Here is a 21,582-nt window from a genome sequence, read left to right on the forward strand (position 1 = left end):
TTACAGATAATACATTTGTAAATTGGTAGAATGGAACAAATAGTGGATATAAAAAATGTACATACAGTATTTACCGCATTGAAAATTACAAAAGTTATTATGAACGGTACTGCATTTTGGTGTTTAAAATAGGCATAAGGTGTCGTGACTCTAACCTTGTTTTTATTAATCCATCTCGCCTCAAGGGTCCACAAACAACGGCTGAGGCTTCTGTTACAATTTTCACACATCTCTCTGTAGCTTGAGTGTGGCAAGGAAAATTCTTTATCATTAGTAGTATGACATCCTCAATTATCGTGTGATCGGTAATGGCTTGTAAAATTATCTCGTCACTTACAAATTTTGTTAGTGGTGGCTCGGTTATATTTTTCCACTTTATAACATCAATATAATCATCTGCTTAAATATCAAAAACAGGCACTTTGAAGGTACGTATAAAGTCTGATTGCATTTTAATTTGCCGAGCTTTCAATATTATTCTCAACGCCAACTCTCTTATATGATTGTCGTTTAACATGGCTGACAATATATTTTCATGATGCCCAAAAAAGCCTTTACGCTGGATTACTGGATCAATAATATTTTTTAAATCACTGGGCAAATACCGTGAAAGCACTATTGTTTCGTGTAAATGCCTTGCACTGGAAATACATAAAGGTTTGTTCTTAACGTTGAACCACATAGGTGCGTAAACTGTTAATACAAATGTCGTTAAAGTTACCATATTTGTTGATGTTTTTAGGGTAGAAATGTAAAGCCGAAGAATCCGATTCGCTGTAGTGAGCCACCTGGATTGTACAATTTTACCGGGATTTGTTTTTGATAAATTTTCATTGCAGAATCCGGAGTCAATAGTTGTACACATTTTCAGTAGATACAGCTGATCTGTACTTAAATTCTTTGTATTTGTCATACTTGGTAATGAACATTGAATGATTTTAAATTTCACGTCAGGAAGTTGTTCACACGTATTTAAAGATTTACCAATAATTACAGTGAAACTTTGCGGCGCAAAATGAGTTCGTTTGCATGTAATTTACAGACAATCCACTGTAAAGGCCGTTTGAGATGTGATTCAAGGCGCCGAATAACACCTCCTTTGTACCCCGTATTAACTGCAGTTCCGTCGCATCCAATTTCAACAATTTTTTCCAAAGCAATATCTTTCAAAGACAGTAATGAAATAATTCCATTACATATTGCTTCAGATTTTCCGGTTTTTAATGAAATGTGTCCCATGTACTCGCTACCTGGTTCTTTTACTAAACTAACGTGTTCTTCAATTATTATTTTTCGCCGGTTGTCCTCCATGCTTAAAGTTTTGTCCTTCCGTCCGTCGAAGTATGAACCAAATTGATTGGAAACGATTAGTAACGGCTTACTAGTAAGGGCAGTTCTTTTCTTCATTCGAGCTCGACGAATTTTACTCCTATCCACAACGCGAGATGTATCGTTCTGTGAAATTAAGCCAACATCTTGTAATACAGCGGAAACAATTGCAACTCCTGCTTGATCTGAAATACAATATCTGTCTAGTGTTCTGGCCACAACAGGGAAGTCTTTCACCTCATGGTGAGAATTATTTGGTTGTGCTTCACTTTGCATTATTTCTTGAGGAATTGAAGACGAAGCACATTTTTTGAGAGTCTAAAGTTTAAACTACAAGAATGAATAGCGTCAGTTAATTTGTTTTTGCACTCAAACTCATCATGATGACGTATCCTTGTTAATAAATTCATGTTTTTTTTTGTAGCATCTCGGTCCAGACCTCCTATCATCATTTTTCGATCCGTTCGCTGATCCAGTAGGAATTTTTGTTCTTTGATATGAATTTGTAGCTTCTTTTCACACGAACATAAGTCAAAAGATGTGCATCTGCATGTCGCTATATCAAAAAGAAACGGGGTTTTTTTCTAGCGAATCGGAAACTTCGCCAATACACTTCACTCTGTTTGATACGCGTTTGGGGTAGAAGGATTCGTTGCTGTGTGGGAATAGTTTAACTGTTCCTACAGTCCTACTTTCTAATTATACTATAAAATAATAATGTAATTATATCATAGGTATTAAATAAACACTTAATTTTTTTTTTTACATAATTAAGTGTTTATTTAATAAATAAACACTTAATTATGTAAAAATTTAATTAAAACTTAATTTTTTTTTTACATAATTATAAGCATTTCTAAGAATCGGGAGAACATTATTGGTGTTTTCAGTGTTTTTATCAAAAATTCAAGGTGGTGGCGATGTCGTATTTATAAATAAATATTTTTTATATTTAAAATAAATACATAACGGAGCACCAATTCCGCGTATGCCGCATTCTATATTACGAAAAAAAAATTCTCTATACTAGACCGCTCCACCTTATTATACACTATATATGCTTATACTATATAAGCAGCCGTTATTTCAAATCAAACTGAGCAACTACAGTTATTTGCATTCCGTATTAGAGAACGAAGCATACTTTTGTAAGGCCCTGGATTAAAGCTCCGCCCTCAATTACCTGTTATCATGGAATTAAGGTTAGTGAAGGCAAAGGGGCTCATTGGGGATTAACGTTAAATAAAATTTGGCTACGATGTAATTTTTTATTAAAAAATACAACATTTATATTATTTTTATACAGCTCAGAAGTACATCCATACTAAAATTACAGTTTAAACGCATTATTCTTAAAAATATTTATACACTTACCATGAATTAAAAAAAAAAACAAGATGCAAATATTACAATAGACATCATGTCTATGTATATATATATATAAGTTTGGTTTTTTATTTTTTATTAGTACATGTTTTGGAGGGTAAATGTGGTTTTTGTGATATTTCACCTTCCATGCTTGGGATGACCCTGTGTTATGGCGGGTGAATTTTACAATTTGCGGACATAGAATGTATACATTACTATTATATGAAAAAGAAAAATAATGTATAGCTAGTTTGGGTTGCAAGAATAGAATGGAGAAGTTAAAGAATTATAAGAAGATCTCGCCATAGTTTGTGTAAATAGCACGTGATTATGAGAGAAGCATTTACACAATAAGTAGTAGTTTATAAAAATGAAATGAAGTATAAAAACCCTCTAGACCACAGCACTCGCTTTAGAGAGAACAAAGGTTTGATCGTCCCATTAATATCAAATAAGTATGGAGGCCAAACGCTTGAGTATTGTGTAGCAAGTATATTTAGTAAACTAAAAAAAACATAAAATGGTGGATTATAAAATATAAATCAATGTATCTGTATAAATATTTTTAATTTATTAACTTCGATCTCGAAAAAATTAATTGATAACTTTTACTCTGAAAACTATTGTTACTTCTGAAGTTAACACAGAACAAACAAAAAATTCAAATTTCTATGAATTTAAAACTACGTAAAATTGTATTCACATGTATTATTAAATGAAAAATAAAAACTAATTCGGAACTGGGCACTTTCCATTATATACTGGTACGTTTACGAACGTTGTGTATTTAAATTAATACAATACAATAATGAATAAACTATATTCAAAATTCTTACTTGTGATATGTAATACCACTATTCGAATTAATTAGTTAGTTGCCAATGGCTATCAATTACCTCAATTAAATATATAAATAATATCAGACAACTGTAAAAGCCCCCGCCAAGACATCTAACATTTACAAAAACGACAGTTTAGGGGCTATTTGCGCGGCATACAAAACAGTACAGAATTTTTCAAAATATTATTATTTTATTTAATAACATATTCAAATATAGTTAACTAGCTGTTGCAATCAAATATTTCATTATTTTAATATTATTTAGCCTTTGGCCTTTGGTCCCTCAACTCTTGACCGTAAGTAACCTAACCTCACACGTTACTGACATTACCAGAATATCATAGCCTTCGCCATGTTCGCTGCTTTATCAACTTCACCAATACTGCACCATAAACTTATACATATTGTTCTTATTTCTAATTATTTTCATCTGTTATCAAAATAACTAATTAAAAAATTGAAACACCCCTTAACATTGGCGTTACGTTGGCAACTAGCAACACATATAAAAATACTGGGGGGGATACTGGCAATGATAAATAATTAGTTAAGCCACGTTTGGCCATTGTAACAGGTAAGGAAAACTTACATCGGAATTGCTACGATTATGAAATAAAACATAAAAAAATTTCAATACTACATTTATATCAATATCGCATAGAGCTAGAGATCTCTCTTCAACAAATTTATATTAAATCACAGGGTTGAGCGTCAATACAAAGTATTGGGCGCACGGATGGAATTTATAATGGTAGCAAAAATTTGAGTGTGACATTGTGTGTTGACATAAAATATCTAACCTGTTAAACGAGTGAAGGGGCGCCAAACAATACTTAAAGCGTTGTTAAATTTAGAAGCGGTGCAAACCGATGACCAGTGAATTAATTTTACTAGCTGATTGCGTCATCGCTTTGCCCGGAAGTCTGTCGACTGGAGCGCTACAACTGAACTGCTACAACTCCAGTCGTCTTTACACTGTTCAACTGAAATAATAATTTTTGTTTATTACCAACAGATTTTTTGCTACGGGAAATTCATTTCGATCTATAGGATTCAGCTATCGCATAGGTTTATCCACTGTAAACAAAATAGTCAAAGAAGTTGTAAGTCACTGTAAACAAAATAGTCAAAGAAGAAACAGATTTTTATACAAAGAAAATGAAAAGCATCATCAACATTACAGGAATGAAACAATTGGTCAAAGAATACACTAGGATAACACAATCAACCTGTACACTCATAGATCTTGTTTTATCAAATGATTATGAACTAAATGTAAAAATATTAGATACACCTACAATAACAGATCATAGCATCATTAATATAGTGATGGCAAAAAATAAAAACATCAAAAATATCGAAAAAGTTATTAAAAGAAGAAACCTGAAAAGATACGATAAGAGTAAAATGATTCAAGAATTATTGATTCAAGATTGGAAAGATGTAAATAACTTAGATTTTCACAAAAAAGGTGAAACTATAATAACCAATATGACTGATGCAATAAATAAAATAATGCCTGAACAACGTATAGTAATTAAAACCAATAATCAATGGTATTCCAAAAAACTAAGACAAATGCAATATGAACGAGATACTTCTTATAAAATAGCAAAAATTACAAAGGATAACGAACATTGGAATAGATTTAAAACAATTCGAAACAAGTACTCAAAACTTATAAAGGATACAAAAAATGAACATTTCATCAACAAAAATTCAACGGGAAAGGGGAGATCCAACGAAAATGTGGAAAACACTTAAGTCAATGATGAAAAATAAATGTGAAGATGTGGAAAAAGATATCATATTCCCAACCGAATTGGCTGGCGAAAACAACATGGCTGATAAGTTTAATAAATATTTTGTGACAAGTATAGAAGAAATTAACAAGAATATCCCAATCATAGAAGAAGAAGAAATTTTCAATTTTGAAGAAAAAACTTGCGAATTAAAGTTTAAGAAAATAGACGGCCAGAAACTCCAAACAATACTATCCAAAATCAATTCAAAGCCCAGCCAAGATGGGATCACTATTCAAATATTAGAACATGCATTACCTGTAATAGGAGAAGAGTTTCTTAGTTTAATAAACGAATCGTTAGAAACAGGGAAGTTTCCTGAATCATGGAAAACGTCTATGGTGATACCGATTCCAAAGATTTCGAACACAAAAAAATGTCAGACTTTCGACCTGTAAATATGTTACCAAAACATGAGCAAGTGATGGAATACATAATTAAATCTCAACTTGAAGAATACTTGGAAAATAATAGCATCCTTTGTGACGAACAATCTGGATTTAGGAACAATAATTCATGTGAAACAGCGTTAAATTTATAATTTTATGCATAATTATGAGAAAGCAATCAAAAAGATAAATAGTGACTTAGAAACATTGTCAAAATGGCTCAAACTAAATAAATTAAAACGAAATGTAAATAAGACAAAATACATGCATATAGGCAGAACAAATACGCATGAGGAACCAAAGGTTTCTATAAATGGAGAAATCATAAAAAAAGTGGAAGAAATTAAATATCTAGGTGTTATTATAGACTCAAAATTGAACTTCTCAAAAAATGCAAACTATACACTTAAAAAAATTGCAAAAAAAATATCATTTCTTGGTAGAATCAGAAACAAAGTAAATAAAGAAACATGCCAGATAATATACAATACAATTATATCACCACACTTTAATTACTGTTCAAGTATTATTTTTCTCTGCAATAAAGAGAAAATGAAAAAAATGCAAATACTGCAAAATAAAGCAATGCGAATAATACTTAAGCGCAACATATACACACGGATAAGAAACATGTTAAAGGAGCTGAATATTTTGACGGTGAAGCAAACTGTGTATTTGAATGTACTTATTTTTATACATAAAATTAACTTAGGGATGATGTCTAAGGAACTGAAAAGAAAAATAAATTAAAGAAAAAAACAAGCACCCAAAAATCTCTGATGTACCAGGCCGATCAACTCTATAACAAAATCCCGAAGGAAATTGCTGTGATAGAAAATATTAATAAGTTCAAAAATGAATTAAGAAAATATGTCTATCTCAATTATTAATGTTTCTTTTTTGTGACTTTATTGAAATATTTAAAGAAAGATTATGTTTGCAAACATTGTACATGTTTATATGTTTATAAAACTATTAGCACACACGAAGAAGTGAGCTAACTTAAGATTAATAAATAAAAATAAAATAAGTTTGTGAAGCTATTTGGAAACATATTGGACCGAAGGTAATGCCCCAGCCAACAACAGAAATGTGGAAAAAAATAGCGGAATCATTTAAAAAACTTCTGGAATTTTCCTAATCGAATTGGTGCTCTAGATGGTAAACATATCAACGTTAAGTGTCCAATAAATGGCGGTTCAGACTACTGGAAATATAAAGGTCAAATTTCCACAGTAGTGATGGCCTCAGTAGATGCTAATTATAAATTTATAACGGTAGACGTTGGCTCATATGGAAGTTACAGTGATGGAGAAATTTTAGAAAAATCTTCAATAGGTAAATTATTAGATCAAAATAAGTTAAACATACCATCTGATCAACCACTGGTAACAGGATCGGAACCGTTACCATACGTTATAGTTTCTGATGAAGCTTTTCCGCTCAAATCTTTTTGATGAGACCGTCCAACAAAAACGCCTTGCTGAACAATGAACCAAATAAAATTTTCAATTATCGGCTGTGTCGAGGCAGAAGGATAGTGGAAATGCATTTGGCATATTACGAGCTAGGTGGCGCGTTAGGGTCCAATGCAAGTGCAACCAGCAATGGTGGACAGAATAGTTCTGACAGCTGCCTTCATAACTACTTGGGCACCACGTTCGAGCTTAGCAACGAACAGTATTTTTTTTTTAAAAGAAAGACAAACATTCCCGGTTTACGAATAACCTGATAATATTTGAAAATCTCCCACTACCACCACAGTAAGCTAAAAAATTTGCTTGTGTTGTGATGGAGGACTTAGCCAGGATGCATCCATAGAACCGCAAAATACTCTAATTCCATTGGATGGAATCAGGAGAAACCAAACTCTAACGTGCTTATCATGTGAGGGAAAAGAGGCAGGATGGGTCAGTACCGTGGCAGATAAGTATGGGGAGGCAACATTCCCAAAATGAAAATATCTAAAACCATACAATTGTGTCTTATGTTTTGTATATCATTTACAAATGTTGTAGAAAAATTAACAGATAAAATTTAGTGTTACTTAGACTATTACACTATCGGTAAAGATACTTTCGTTTTTTAATCAATTTTTTTAATTTCTTTGTAACCCGTAGATGTTTACCTATGTCTAGAATTATTTTTAAATATATTTTTTCTTTTTTTGAGGTTGCATAAATTTTATCATTTCATCATATCTAGTGATTTCAATAATGTCAATACTGTAAAAACATTATATATGTCACCAGTAAGGAGTCATGTAGAATACAATTCCACGGTTTGATCCCCAAATTATTAGGTTCATTCACATGCGATTGAAAGATCCAAAATAAAAATTTTAAGATGTGTAAATTTTAAAATGGGCGTTCCTAGATAAAACCTAAATTACGATAACGTACTTTGTTTATTGATTCAAAATTATCTGATCGTAGAATAATTTCCGATTTAACCTGTTTGTATAAAATCATTAATTCAATGTTTGATACCCCTGATTTATTACATGTAATCTCTTTTCATACTCCAAGCAGGTCCGTTACAAGACAGTACCTACCGTATTATTGTAGCAATTCTATATCAACGTCCCAATATCACCAATCTATGCGACGGATTCAACAGCTAGGAAACAAATACTCCGATATTGTTGATATATTTAGTACATCAATTTCTTTATATAAGCATACCTTATATATAAAGAAATGAAGTTTTTTTCATCAAGTGGGGGAATATTTTGATAAAGCTATTGAAATTGACAGTAATACAGTATTTTGCACGTAAACAGTATTCTGTAGGCTGAAACAAAAAATTATTTTGGATATTTTAAATTTATATTTTGTACCTACATACTGTGTGGATCAAATTCAACAATTTATTATTTGAGTATATGTGTTTTAAACAGTCATTTCCTGCACTATTTACGAGTATAATTTCTTATATATTGTTATATGTATAGGTATGCATGTAAAAGCCTTAATAGGCGTAATTAATTAAATAAATAAATATGTCAATTGCAATTGAAAATATTTGAACTACTACTTTAACTAAATAATTATATTTTACAAAATAACACCAACTTTGCTCTAAAAGTACTCACTACCTACTTTGAAAACTCTACAATCTGTCAGAATTGCACTAAAACCTTTAAGTATAGTAATCTCCAGCTACAAAGATCATGACATTTAATTATTTATTAACGCCCTATCGGGCTTTTACATAGTAAGTTGACAGTATATGTATATAAGTGTAACATGTACATGGATAAAATAGCTAAATATAATTTAAATAATAAAAAGGGAAAACACTTTGTTTAAAGTCACTTTATTGAAATTTTTAACGTCTACCGGTTTCGGTACCTCCGTACCATCATCAGGACTATTATAAAAATACTAACAAATACAGAATAATACACATATATATATAAACAAATACTTGAGAGAGAAAGAGACACAGTATCAGTTGTAATTATTATTATTATAATTATTTAAATATAATTTACTCATAAGGTAATTAGAAAATAATATGGTAAAGTAAATCAAAGTATGAAGGCAAGACCTTTTTCTAAAGCTAATAAATATTACAAGTTAATAACTAGCAAATATGTCTAAAATTAGTTGCCTAGTTGTTAATTATACATGTATAGCTACAATATAAATAGATATACTAATCTAGAAATAAATACGATTGCAACCGTTGCATATAAAACAAATTATTCAGTTGTTAAAAACGTGATTAACCGGTCTTGCAATGAATGGCTGAAATATCCCCCAAGCCGCACTGCGTACAACAGAATCTTTGTATTATTTTAATTTAATGTTGTATATCACGTCATGCTGTCTAACAGTTTCATCGAACTGTTCGTCACCCATTTTTAATTATCGAGCGAAAAAACCGATAGATGCTGGTAGAGTGAACATTTCAAATTAACTGTCAAAACAAACGACCACAGATATAGTGAAACACAACTTAAGATTAGATAAATAGGTTAGATAAACCACAAAGATGTAAAATAATCTCGTAGGAGGCGTGACCATACCCTCTCCACCTTCCACATGGGTACATGCCGATCTGCGCCAGCAGATTCGCGTCGCATCGGGGAACGTCAGTTTGCGTTGCGTGGGGCTAGTGTGATTCTAAAGGCCCGTTTATAATAGGAATAAGCGGTAAGAATAGGCCGGTGCCGTAATCCGTTATCCGTAATATTTTAGATCGTGGTTTATAATTGAAATAGGAATAGAATAGAATACATCCATAGAAGTGACTATGCCGCTGTCATTTGTCTACGTCAACTGTCAACCGAGAGTATATTCTTCCTCCATCTTATAAAAGTAATATTGTTTTATATAAATAAATATTGAAACGATGGATTCATCAGATATTGTTGCATGTGGAATGTTTTTTTCAATTCTGGGGCTAGCATACGCTGCAATAGGAGACACACAGTTGACGAAAAATATAAGGAAAAAACGACGTTGGAGTGTGCGTCCCATTAACCATAAAAGGAAGAAAACAGGACATTTACATAATTTGTTTAAAGACATGGCGACAGTAGACAACGATCAATTTAAGAAATATACAAGAATGTCGCAGACCAATTTCTATAAATTGTTAGGACTTCTACAACACAAATATTATTGTTCGATTGTCAAATACATAAAAAACCACTCTTGTCAAATAGTAGATACCATAGAGTATCGATCGAAAATACATAAATCTCGGTTTATATCTCAGCTTTCTGTAATCCGTAACCGTAAAAGATAAAGTTGGACCATCTTTTCGGTTATGGAAAAAAATAAGAGATTATTGCCATCTCTTATAAACAGAAACACAGGTTTCCTATATTCCAACTTCTACGGCCTAAGGCTTTACGGCTTATTATTACCGCTTATTCCTATTACAAACGGGCTTTTAATCATGTTTTGCAAATGTTCTTCAGTGTTCTTTGTTTTTTCATTTATTCATTTTTCTTAAGATTTTGGGTTTTTTCTTCTCAGATTAACAAGTTTCATCTTAAGGAAATAAACTGTAAGAGTTAATTTTCTTAGTCAGATGAACCTTGCCCTCAGAAAACATTTCGATATTTTTCTGCTTCAAGAACATTTTTATTTTTAAAATAGTTTTTTAAGCTAAATAATGAATCGAGCACTTATATTGTCTATGGTTGCACTTATTTTAAATGGCCTTGAGTTTTTCTGCCTTGTCTACTGCTCCGCTCCGTACGTCAAGTACTGCTTGTATATCTGTCGTTAAGTACTGTATAAACTTTTTGAATACAAAAAGCCTGAAGATATCGATCTAGAGAGTGGTTTATTAATGACACTCCCGTTCTATGCGCGTTCTCTTGTGGTCCTGTCAGCTTGACTGAGTTATTGCGTCGTGAGTGGTTTATGTATCCGTGCGTCACCTGCCAATCGTTTCATCCTCTTCACAAACTCTAATTCTACATAACATCCCTTACATTGATCAAAACACGCAGCTAAATATATTATCCGATGCTTTGATAGTTTTTGGTAAGTTCTAATACTGATATTTTCTACTCGCGTATTTTGCAGACTCAAATGCAGAACTGCGCTGCTTAACTTTTTCAAGTTAGTGAATACTTATCAATTTTAGTTCATCAACTCAACGCTTGAAAGCATATTGACAATTGTCGCAATAGGAATTTATTTATCAATTCCAACCTGTATATTTTCTGGCCCACCAAACGGTTTATGTAGGATACCTCTGATATAGAGTCAGATTACTGTAGTCTAAATATTGATGACAATTCTGTCAACCGTTTTTGATTGTCTTAACTTAAGGGCCTATTAAATCAACATTATATTCCTGTTCTCAAATATTTGTTTTGCATAAACTTCATTGTTTTTACAGACTATTCCAATCCACTAACATTCAAATCTCATCGAAATTAAAGTTGCGTTGTTGATACGATATGCAGTTTCAGGTATATTTAATTGGATTGAACCTATTCTAAAACCCTACTACAGTCTTGCCATGGATCTATTAAATCCAGATAATGTTTCCATCAAGATGGAACCAGGGCCACAGGAAGAATGTGGAGGTAAAACGCCATATGTGGATATGGACTTTGATCTCCCAGATGTGAAGAAGGAATGTTTGCAGTATGCGGAGAGTACTCGGAAAGCCAGTAAGTGACATTTCAAATGTAAACATTTTAGAATGTAAACTTTTAATGTTTCTGACTCCATGTCCGTTTTGAATTATTACTGAATCATGAAGTGTTCCCAACGTCCGTACTTTTGTATTGACCTTATTATGGCATTTACAGTAAACGACCAAACCACAGCAACACTTTTTTTCAGTCTTATTTTGGGATATAATATAAGTTGCACTAAAAATAATTTTAATTATTTGACAAAAACTTTACTTAAAAACTCTGTACGGAATGCTCAAGAGTAAATAGTATTTCCTCCTTGAAGCATCGCTTATATGGCGGACATTTGGTGATTTCCTAAATTAACGTTAAAGCCAGTTATTTAAATACCCGTGTCTACGTGGTTAATCAGCGATATCTTCATTCGTGCATTTCTTAATTAAACATTTATGTAGGTACTTAAAAAAAAGTTTTTTGAAGTATTCTATCGGAGAAAGACTACTGTAATTTTAAATGTAAAATGCTCTACATCTGGGCATATATTATCAATGTGTTGTTTGGTTTTTGTAGGTAGCATTGAAGTGGAGACTGTTAGCTTCAAGATAGAACCAGGACCCCGAGAAGAAGACGGAGGGGGAATTCCTTATACGGAAATTGACGTAGAGCTGTCGGATGTTAAAAAGGAATGCCTAAAACGTTTTCATTTGACGAGACACATGCGTATAAACAGTGGTGAAAAAACTTTTTCATGTTCCGACTGCAGTTATTCGTGTATTTGTAAGGATCATTTGGCGAATCACATGCGTATAAACAGTGGAGAAAAACCTTTTTCATGTTCCGAGTGCAAATATTCATGTTCTCAAAAGGGATCTTTAAGGAGACACATGCTTATCCATAGTGGAGAAAAACCTTTTTCATGTTCCGTCTGCAATTATTCATGTTCTCAAAAGGGATCTTTAAGGGGACACATGCTTTTCCACAGTGGAGAAAAATCTTTTTCATGTTCCGTCTGCAATTATTCATGTTCTCAAAAGGGACATTTTAGTAGTCACATGATGACCCACAATAAAGAAAAACCTTTTTCATGTTCCGAGTGCAACTATTCATGTTATCGAAAGAGAGCTTTGACAAGTCACATGCTGACCCATAGTGGAGAAAAACCTTTTTCATGTTCCCAGTGCAACTATTCATATATTTATAAGAGTAATTTGATAAGACACATGCTTATCCACAGTGGAGAAAAACCTTTTTCATGTTACGTCTGCAATTATTCATGTTCTCAAAAGGGATCTTTAAGGAGACACATGCTTATCCACAGTGGAGAAAAACCTTTTTCATGTTCCGTCTGCAATTATTCATGTTATCAAAGGGGATCTTTAAGGAGACACATGCTTATCCACAGTGGAGAAAAACCTTTTTCATGTTCCGTCTGCAATTATTCATGTTCTCAAAAGGGATCTCTAAGGAGACACATGCTTATCCACAGTGGAGAAAAACCTTTTTCATGTTCACACTGCAACTATTCATGTTCACGAAAGGCATATTTGACGACTCACATGGTGTCTCACTGTGCAGAAAAACTTTTTTCGTGTTCCGAGTCCAACTATTCACGTTATCGAAAGAGAGCTTTGACAAGTCACATGCTGACCCACAGTGGAGAAAAACCTTTTTCATGTTCCGTCTGCAATTATTCATGTTCTCAAAAGGGATCTTTAAGGGGACACATGCTTAAGCACAGTGGAGAAAAACCTTTTTCATGTTCCGTCTGCAATTATTCATGTTCTCAAAAAGGATCTTTAAGGGGACACATGCTTTTCCACAGTGGAGAAAAACCTTTTTCATGTTCCGTCTGCAATTATTCGTGTTCTCAAAAGGGATCTTTAAGGAGACACATGCTTATCCACAGTGGAGAAAAACCTTTTCCATGTTCCGTCTGCAATTATTCATGTTCACAAAAGGGATCTTTAAGGAGACACATGCTTATCCACAGTGGAGAAAAACCTTTTTCATGTTCCGAGTGCAACTATTCATGTTATCGAAAGAGAGCTTTGACAAGTCACATGCTGACCCACAGTGGAGAAAAACCTTTTTCATGTTCCGTCTGCAATTATTCATGTTCTAAAAAGGGATCTCTAAGGAGACACATGCTTATTCACAGTGGAGCAAAACCTTTTTCAGGTTCACACTGCAACTATTCATGTTCACGAAAGGCATATTTGACGACTCACATGGTGTCTCACTGTGCAGAAAAACTTTTTTCATGTTCCGAGTGCAGCTATTCATGTTATCGAAAGAGAGCTTTGACAAGTCACATGCTGACCCACAGTGGAGAAAAACCTTTTTCATGTTCCGTCTGCAATTATTCATGTTCTCAAAAGGGATCTCTAAGGAGACACATGCTTATCCACAGTGGAGAAAAACCTTTTTCATGTTCCGACTGCAATTTTTCTTGTTCGCAAAAGCAACATTTGACGAGACACATTCGGACTCACAGTGAAGAAAAACCTTTTTAATATTCCTGTTGCAGTTATTCATGTACTGAAAGGGGACATTTGACATGGTAAACATGCTGACTCACAGTGGAGAAGAACATTTTTCTTGTTCCGATTGCAACTATTCGTGTTCTGAAAAGCAAAATTTGACAAGACACATGCAAACTCCCAGTGGAAAAAAACCTTTATGTTCCGACTGCAATTTTTTTTGTTCTCAAAAGTAACATTTGACGAGCCACATGCGGACAGTCACATGCGGACAGTCACAATGGAGAAAAACCTTTTTCTTGTTCCAATTTCAACTCTTCTTGTTCTGAAAAGCAAAATTTGAAAAGACACAAGCGGACGCATTTACAAGATATGCTTGCTTGAAACATATATCGAATCTTAGATCTGACGTGATAATAGTGAGTCTTCAGTATTCAAAGATAATATCATTCATGAGTGGTTAAAATCGTTTTTGTTTCCATAGAATTTTTCCTATTTTTTATCGCAAGGAAAAATATTTGATTTGTTTTCCTTGAAAACTAAAGAAAAGATTATATTAAATTATTTTTAACAACAGAATTGTTCGTCTTGAGTCCAGGGGCTAAAATAATCATATGTGAAAAACTGTGAAAGAAAACCGTTCTCGCGTTTTGTGCAGAAAGTTCTCGCGGGCTGCAGGATCACCACCCCTAATCTAAGGACGGGATATTTCATAGAATTTGAACAATTCATCAAATTTCAACGTTAATTTAGTAGTACTTAAGCATACACCTGTATTAATTACAACCAAAGATGCTCTTGGATAATTGGAAAATTGTTTTCTTAAACTTGCTGACCAATATGAGCATTTTTTCCTCTCAATAACCTTTTCCTTGCCGCGATAAAAATATCTTCTTCACGTTGTCTTGTAACAATGCAATACTGTATGAGTTTTGGATGTTATTATGCATTTTTTGTCGAAAAATAGTTGTGAAATTTTTCACGGGTAATTCTATAAATATGGGACATATGAAGATTGAATAATTATTTGAGGATTGAATACTTGTCTTGTACTTTTCTGAAATTACCTGTAAGAACTAGCACTGACAAAATCCTTAACATACTTAATATCATGTCACTTAAACAACTCTTTTCTAAAACAATACTCCCTTACATTCATAAATACAAAACACGAGAAATAACAACAAACACATGTATATAAACCACCAAATCTCAAGGTCCAAAACATATCCAACAAGCAACTACAACATACAACATTTAGGCAAAAAACCTTCCTATACTATGTTACTAAACTTAACAGTAAAATCGCACATTTAAAACTCACAACAATATTTTAACATTTAAATATCAAATAAAAAGCTGCAAACAAAACATAGGGAGATCAGAAATAGATAAATGCAGACTGAAACTGATACCACTCAACTGAACATAAAAACACCATAATAATAATAATTAGATGATTTGTATAACGCCGTTTTTATGCAAAAACACCTCAATCACCATGTAATATATCCATAATTATTTCGGAAAAAAACGTATTCATAATTAGATTAATTAATATTATCTATCCAACTAAATTTTAACCATATTTAAATGAAATCCACGGGAGATCCCAGTGAGGATATCATTATATATTTGTCACAAAAAAGTAGATAAAAAACTAAATATTATTTATGATTTTCGCGGCCAAAAGTATTTTTGTTATTTGTTTTTAGGGTGTTATGCCGTGTTGCGCTTACTTTTTCTTTAGCCAACGTTTCGGACAACATTACAGTGTCCATCTTAAGGGCAGATGTCACACATCTGCGAGTGCCCCTGTATAGAGCGCACTCCACAGATGAAGTACCTCGGCCTCACCATTGACCCGTACCTCAAATGGAATATACATACTCAGATCATTGCAAATAAAATTAGGAAAACAATACATTTCTTCAGATCCGTAAGGAACTTCCTTAACTTACAAATTCTAAAAACGATTTATTTTGCAATAACCTAATCTATCATTGAGTATGGTATCATTGCATGGGGAGGGGGTACTTCATCAGCTCTAGATCCTGTTGAAAAGGCGCAGAAAAAAATTATGAAAATTATCCTCAAACTGCAAACAGTAACTTAATTTTCAACATAATGAGGGTATTTGATGTTCGACAGATCTATGTAAAAACTATCCTCGTGCATCTCTTTAAAAACAAACACGTGCTTTACGAAAAAAAACTAACTTAAGATTTACGCGTAATTCGAACAAAGACATATTGCAAGTTCCAGCACTTTCTTACACCTTCGGTAAAAGTAGCTTTAGATACTTTGCCACAAAAATATTCAACATGCTCCCAGAAAATATTAAACTGAGTCAAACACAGAAAGAGTTTAAAAAAAATGTTAAAATTTGGATTTATACAAATGATCGAGCATATACTGGTGCCCTCACCCAAACGCCTTTTCACTGACAGTTATTGTAGTATGCATGGTGATATTTGTATTGTGTAAATGCAAACAATAATGAAACCCAACCAAATGCTTTGTCACTGTAAGTTATTATAGTATGTATTGTGCTTAAACTTGCTGTATTTGTATTTTCTATATGTAAACAATAATGTAACCTAAAATAATGGATTGCTGTATTGGAACCCATATTAAACATTTATAAGCAAACCATAGACAAATTGAAAGAAAAAATTAACTAAAAATTCTGCCTCAATACAGTTTCGCCTAGTTTTTTTATATTTTTTTTTTTTATATATTAACTCCACACAGGAGGCCCTGAAGAAAATAATTTACCTCAGGGCCTATGTCATCTTTGGAGATGCTGTGTGGAGGGTCTTTAGTGAGGCAGGTTATGCACAACCTAAAATATAACACTCTTATATTCATATCTACTTTTTTCTTATATTAGAAACTGCTTTATTATAGTAACATTATTATTTCAACAACTTCATTGTTTCTAACTGAAATATAATTATACAACTTACTAATGACAAATTATATATTCTGTAATTTTTTGATGAAATAAATAAATATAAAAATAGAAAGATTTGTGTTAAAATTTTCGATCATTTTAGCAAGAAAAATATTGTTTTCGCAGGCGTACCACTGGTCAATACTAGGCCCTACCTTGTGTATAATATATTTTAATGCAATGAAATTTATTTTTTCTCGTCTAAAAAATTACGTTTATGCTGACGACACTGCATTAGTTATTTCACATGAGAATTTATTAATGGCAAATTCACTTTGTCACTCTTCAATGCTAAAAAAACGAAGCTTATGCACATCAGATCTCTTCATAATAACATCACCATAACTCCTAAAATTATTTCTCATGACTTTAATTGCATCCATAATTTTGTAATACAACCATGCTCATGTAAAAATATTGAACTCGTTTCAAAATACGTAGAAATGGGCTTAACAATTGATTGTAATTTTAAATAGAATGTGCATATAAGAAAAATCTGCACACGGCTTAGAGCTATAGTGAGCAAACTTTATAGATTGAAGTTTTTTGTTCCACCAAATACCCTTAGAATAGTAGGTATACCTGTCATTGGCGGAATCCTTAATAAGATATGGAATAACTTCATGGGGACATTCAACAAAAACAAATCTTCTTTCAGTCCAAAATGTACAATATTCTTTGGTAAAATTATTATTAAACAAAACTAAATACGAACAACGACATGAATATACAATTCTGTAAATTTATTATCTGTTCGTGCTATATTGTGGCTTAAAATTGCGAGTCAGCATAAATCTCAATATGAACATAATAAAATAGTGACATATGTTCATAATACAAAACTAATTGCAAACGATGGACTTGTAGTTCCTAGATACCTGAATAAATACGGCCAAAGAACTCTAGAATACCTCGTTTCATTAATTTACAACATGTTACCAAACTTAATAAAAAGCTGTGAATTGACTCACAGAAGGAAATGTATGTTAAAAAAAGGTTATGTGAAAGAATTGTTTTATGCTAATGTAATTATGTGTATATTTTATGTACTTCGCAGCCTTAATTATTGTATGTTAAATAGACCATTTAGCAAATTTTACAGGAGACGTTTTTTTTGTTTTTACAGGCAAATTCTAAAAAATTCTCGATTTTGGTCATTTCGTTTAGTACATATGTGCGTTTAGTTGTTAGAAAACAACTAAAAATCAACATGGCCGCTCATTTTAACTAGCCGACTCCCTGATTGGTTGAAAGTGGAGATTGAACATTCAAGACCTCAACGTTCGGCGGGATGTTGAACAAATATATATGAACTTTAAAAAAAATATTATATTCATAACGTTGAGTGTTTGAATGTTCAATATCCGGGAGTTTGAACAAATAAGAACTAAAACATTGTTCCGTGAGTGGATATTGGCACTCGAAAAATGCTGAAAATGTCACTTGAAAAAAAACAAAAACATGTTTTTTTAGCGTCATTAATGCGAGTTAACCACCCAAGACGACCCTCACCTACAGGAAGACATCGCAGCACGCCCATTACAACCAGCACTTCATCTCGCCTAAAATAAACTATTAAACCTTAATAGTTTATGGATAGCAGTTGCATCCGGACAAGGACAATCACCGGGACGATATACTCTAATCACAATCCCTGAAACGACATATCAACACGTACCCTTCTACGGCTACTTGGAGAAGACCATTAATAAACAAACGAACATTTAGATGAACTTAAAACAACACGCGGCCACACGCGCAGCAATCCCAAAACAAAGGATCGATTTAAGAAAGACCACGTGTTCCACGTGCACTGGTACAATAACCCCATTATCGGAATGACACATTGACGCTTTGACACGCAGCCCGAAAATAGGAAGATGACGCCCCACTCCACCGCACCAGCATGGACTATATAAACCCCAACTCCAGCTTCCAGACGACACTCTATTCCGTGTATCGAATCCAAGCACTTGCTTGTCGTATTGTTCACTTAATAGTTTCCCTTTGAAATTGTACTTACATATTTTAAGTTGTATTGTTTAAATTAATTAATAAAGGATAAATCATCCACAAGTTATATTCTTTTTTTTAACACTAAGAAGACAACAAAAGTTAACTGGCGCCCAGTACGTGGGTCATTTCGAAGAAGCTGTTAAACTTGGCCGTAGCCAGGACTTCTTAGATATTCTTTAATATCTCGACGCGAAGAGGACCACACACCAAACAAATTCGTTAACTAGGCAATGAAGATCATCGCATCAATACTTCTGTGAGTACATTTTTCAATTGATCGTCTATCCCATACGTACGATAGATCCCTTCCCTTCCTTATCCAAAAGGTTAGAGAGAAAACTATTTTTTTTTCTAATTAAAAGTCACTTCGTATATTTCTAATTTATTAAAATGGCACAGCCAAATGAGAGGCCCGCTCCCCAATACTCGGAATCGATATTGGAGTACAGTGGCTCTCCCCAAGATATTAATTTATTTATAAAATCAGCCAGGGGGTATATTACTCGAAACGGCAATACGCCAAATAATGTTGAGAAAATAATCTCAAGATTACGTGGGAAAGCACTTCACGTAATTCTCATGAGCGATCATGATAACAATATTGAAACAATATTAGAAACATTGAAAAACGAATGTGGGGACAATAAGTCTGTGACGTTATTACAAACAGAATTGATAAACTTCAACCGCGGTCAGAAGGATTTCTCCTCAACGATCCATGAGATCAACCAAATTCTCTTTTCGATTAAAATTAAAATTTCCGATCAATATGGAGGGCCTAGTGCTCACATATTGATGGAACCATACAAAGATACGGCTCGAAATACTTTATTAAACCTCATGCCAACGCACATTAAATGCGCAAACTTAACAAAAAATTATGATGCCCTGTGCACAGAAATAAGAATGTTGGAGGCCCATGGCGAGCTCCACCAGCGGTCTAAACAAAATCTTGTGTTTCCACAAGCAGGACCATCTAATTTTATGCGGCCAGGACAACAATCAAATAAACCTTTTACTCCGCAAACGCAAAGCTCGTTCAAACCACATAATAATTTTAATCACAATAATTATAATAATAAACCGTGGCATAATAATAACCAAACGCATAATAATAAGTTCGGACAAAACCGCCCGTGGCACGGAAATAACAACAACAATTTTAATACGCACCAGACACGTGCCGGTGATGTCAGTATGAGAACGGCCCCAATGTCCCGACCTCCTAAAGGCCCGGTCATCGACCTCGGCAACGGACGTACGGCGCAGGAGCTATTCTATACCGACAGCAATGATCAGGAACGGCCGGATTTTTGGGAAGACCAAGAATCTCCCCGAGAAACCTAATCCACCTGAATCATATCAATAATGGCCTACCATATATAGTAGCGCCATTAAATATGAAAATTCTGATTGATACGGGAAGCTCCAAATCATTCATGACTAAAAATGTATATAATAGATTGTTTCGTGACTGTAGATATATAAATGAAGAGTTTACTGTACAAACAGCGCACTCTACGACCGCCCATAGAGGTACAGTCGTGACGCCATTTTGGAAAAAAGTATTCGGCAATAATAAGGCTGAAATGCGTTTTTATATTTTTGACTTTTCCCATAAATACGATGTGTTAATGGGAATAGATATGTTAAAATTAATGAATGCAACATTAATTTTAAACAACTCAAATAATATTTTAAAAACTCCAACCAAACAAGTTCAGTTGTTCCATGTAATGGATATGAGTAAACTTGATGAGTTATTGGAGAAAAATAGGGATTTATTCTCTGAAGAACTGGTAGTTAATTGCTCACCTCATGTAAAACATGAAATAAAATTACTTAAAGAAGAGCCCGTGTATCAACGCGCTTATCGATTACCGTACGAACAGAGGCTTGAAGTTGAAAGACAAGTCGCTCAACTTCTGAAGGATGGAATCATCCGACCAAGCGATTCGCCTTGGGCAAGCCCTGTCCACATCGTCGAGAAAAAACTCGACCAATCGGGTATAAAAAAGTGGAGGATGGTCATAGACTATCGGAAACTCAACGAACAGACACGTAGTGACAAGTTTCCGCTCCCAAACATCGAAGACATTTTTTCACAGTTACATGGTAATAAATACTTTTCAACTTTAGATCTGACAAGTGGGTACCACCAGATCAAAATGTCTGATCAAGACATAGAAAAGACAGCATTCACTATTCCTAATCAACACTACGAATTTGTTAGAATGCCATTCGGATTAAAAAATGCTCCTGCTTCATTTCAGCGTATGATGAATAATG

At 33.4% G+C, this 21,582-nt stretch overlaps 1 long non-coding RNA gene across 1 annotated transcript; it reads left to right on the top strand.

The window, feature by feature from the left end:
- Positions 1-10,650: 10,650 nt before the first annotated feature.
- Positions 10,651-13,028, top strand: LOC149415784 (uncharacterized). Its single transcript, XR_016303643.1, has 3 exons — positions 10,651-11,236; positions 11,665-11,874; positions 12,412-13,028. It is a non-coding gene; the product is annotated as an uncharacterized LOC149415784 (long non-coding RNA).
- Positions 13,029-21,582: the final 8,554 nt, after the last annotated feature.

This window comes from Hesperophylax consimilis, chromosome 17 (genome assembly GCF_061612785.1).
Source record: "Hesperophylax consimilis isolate HC1 chromosome 17, BYU_Hcon_1.0, whole genome shotgun sequence".
NCBI classification, from domain to species: Eukaryota; Metazoa; Arthropoda; class Insecta; order Trichoptera; family Limnephilidae; genus Hesperophylax; species Hesperophylax consimilis.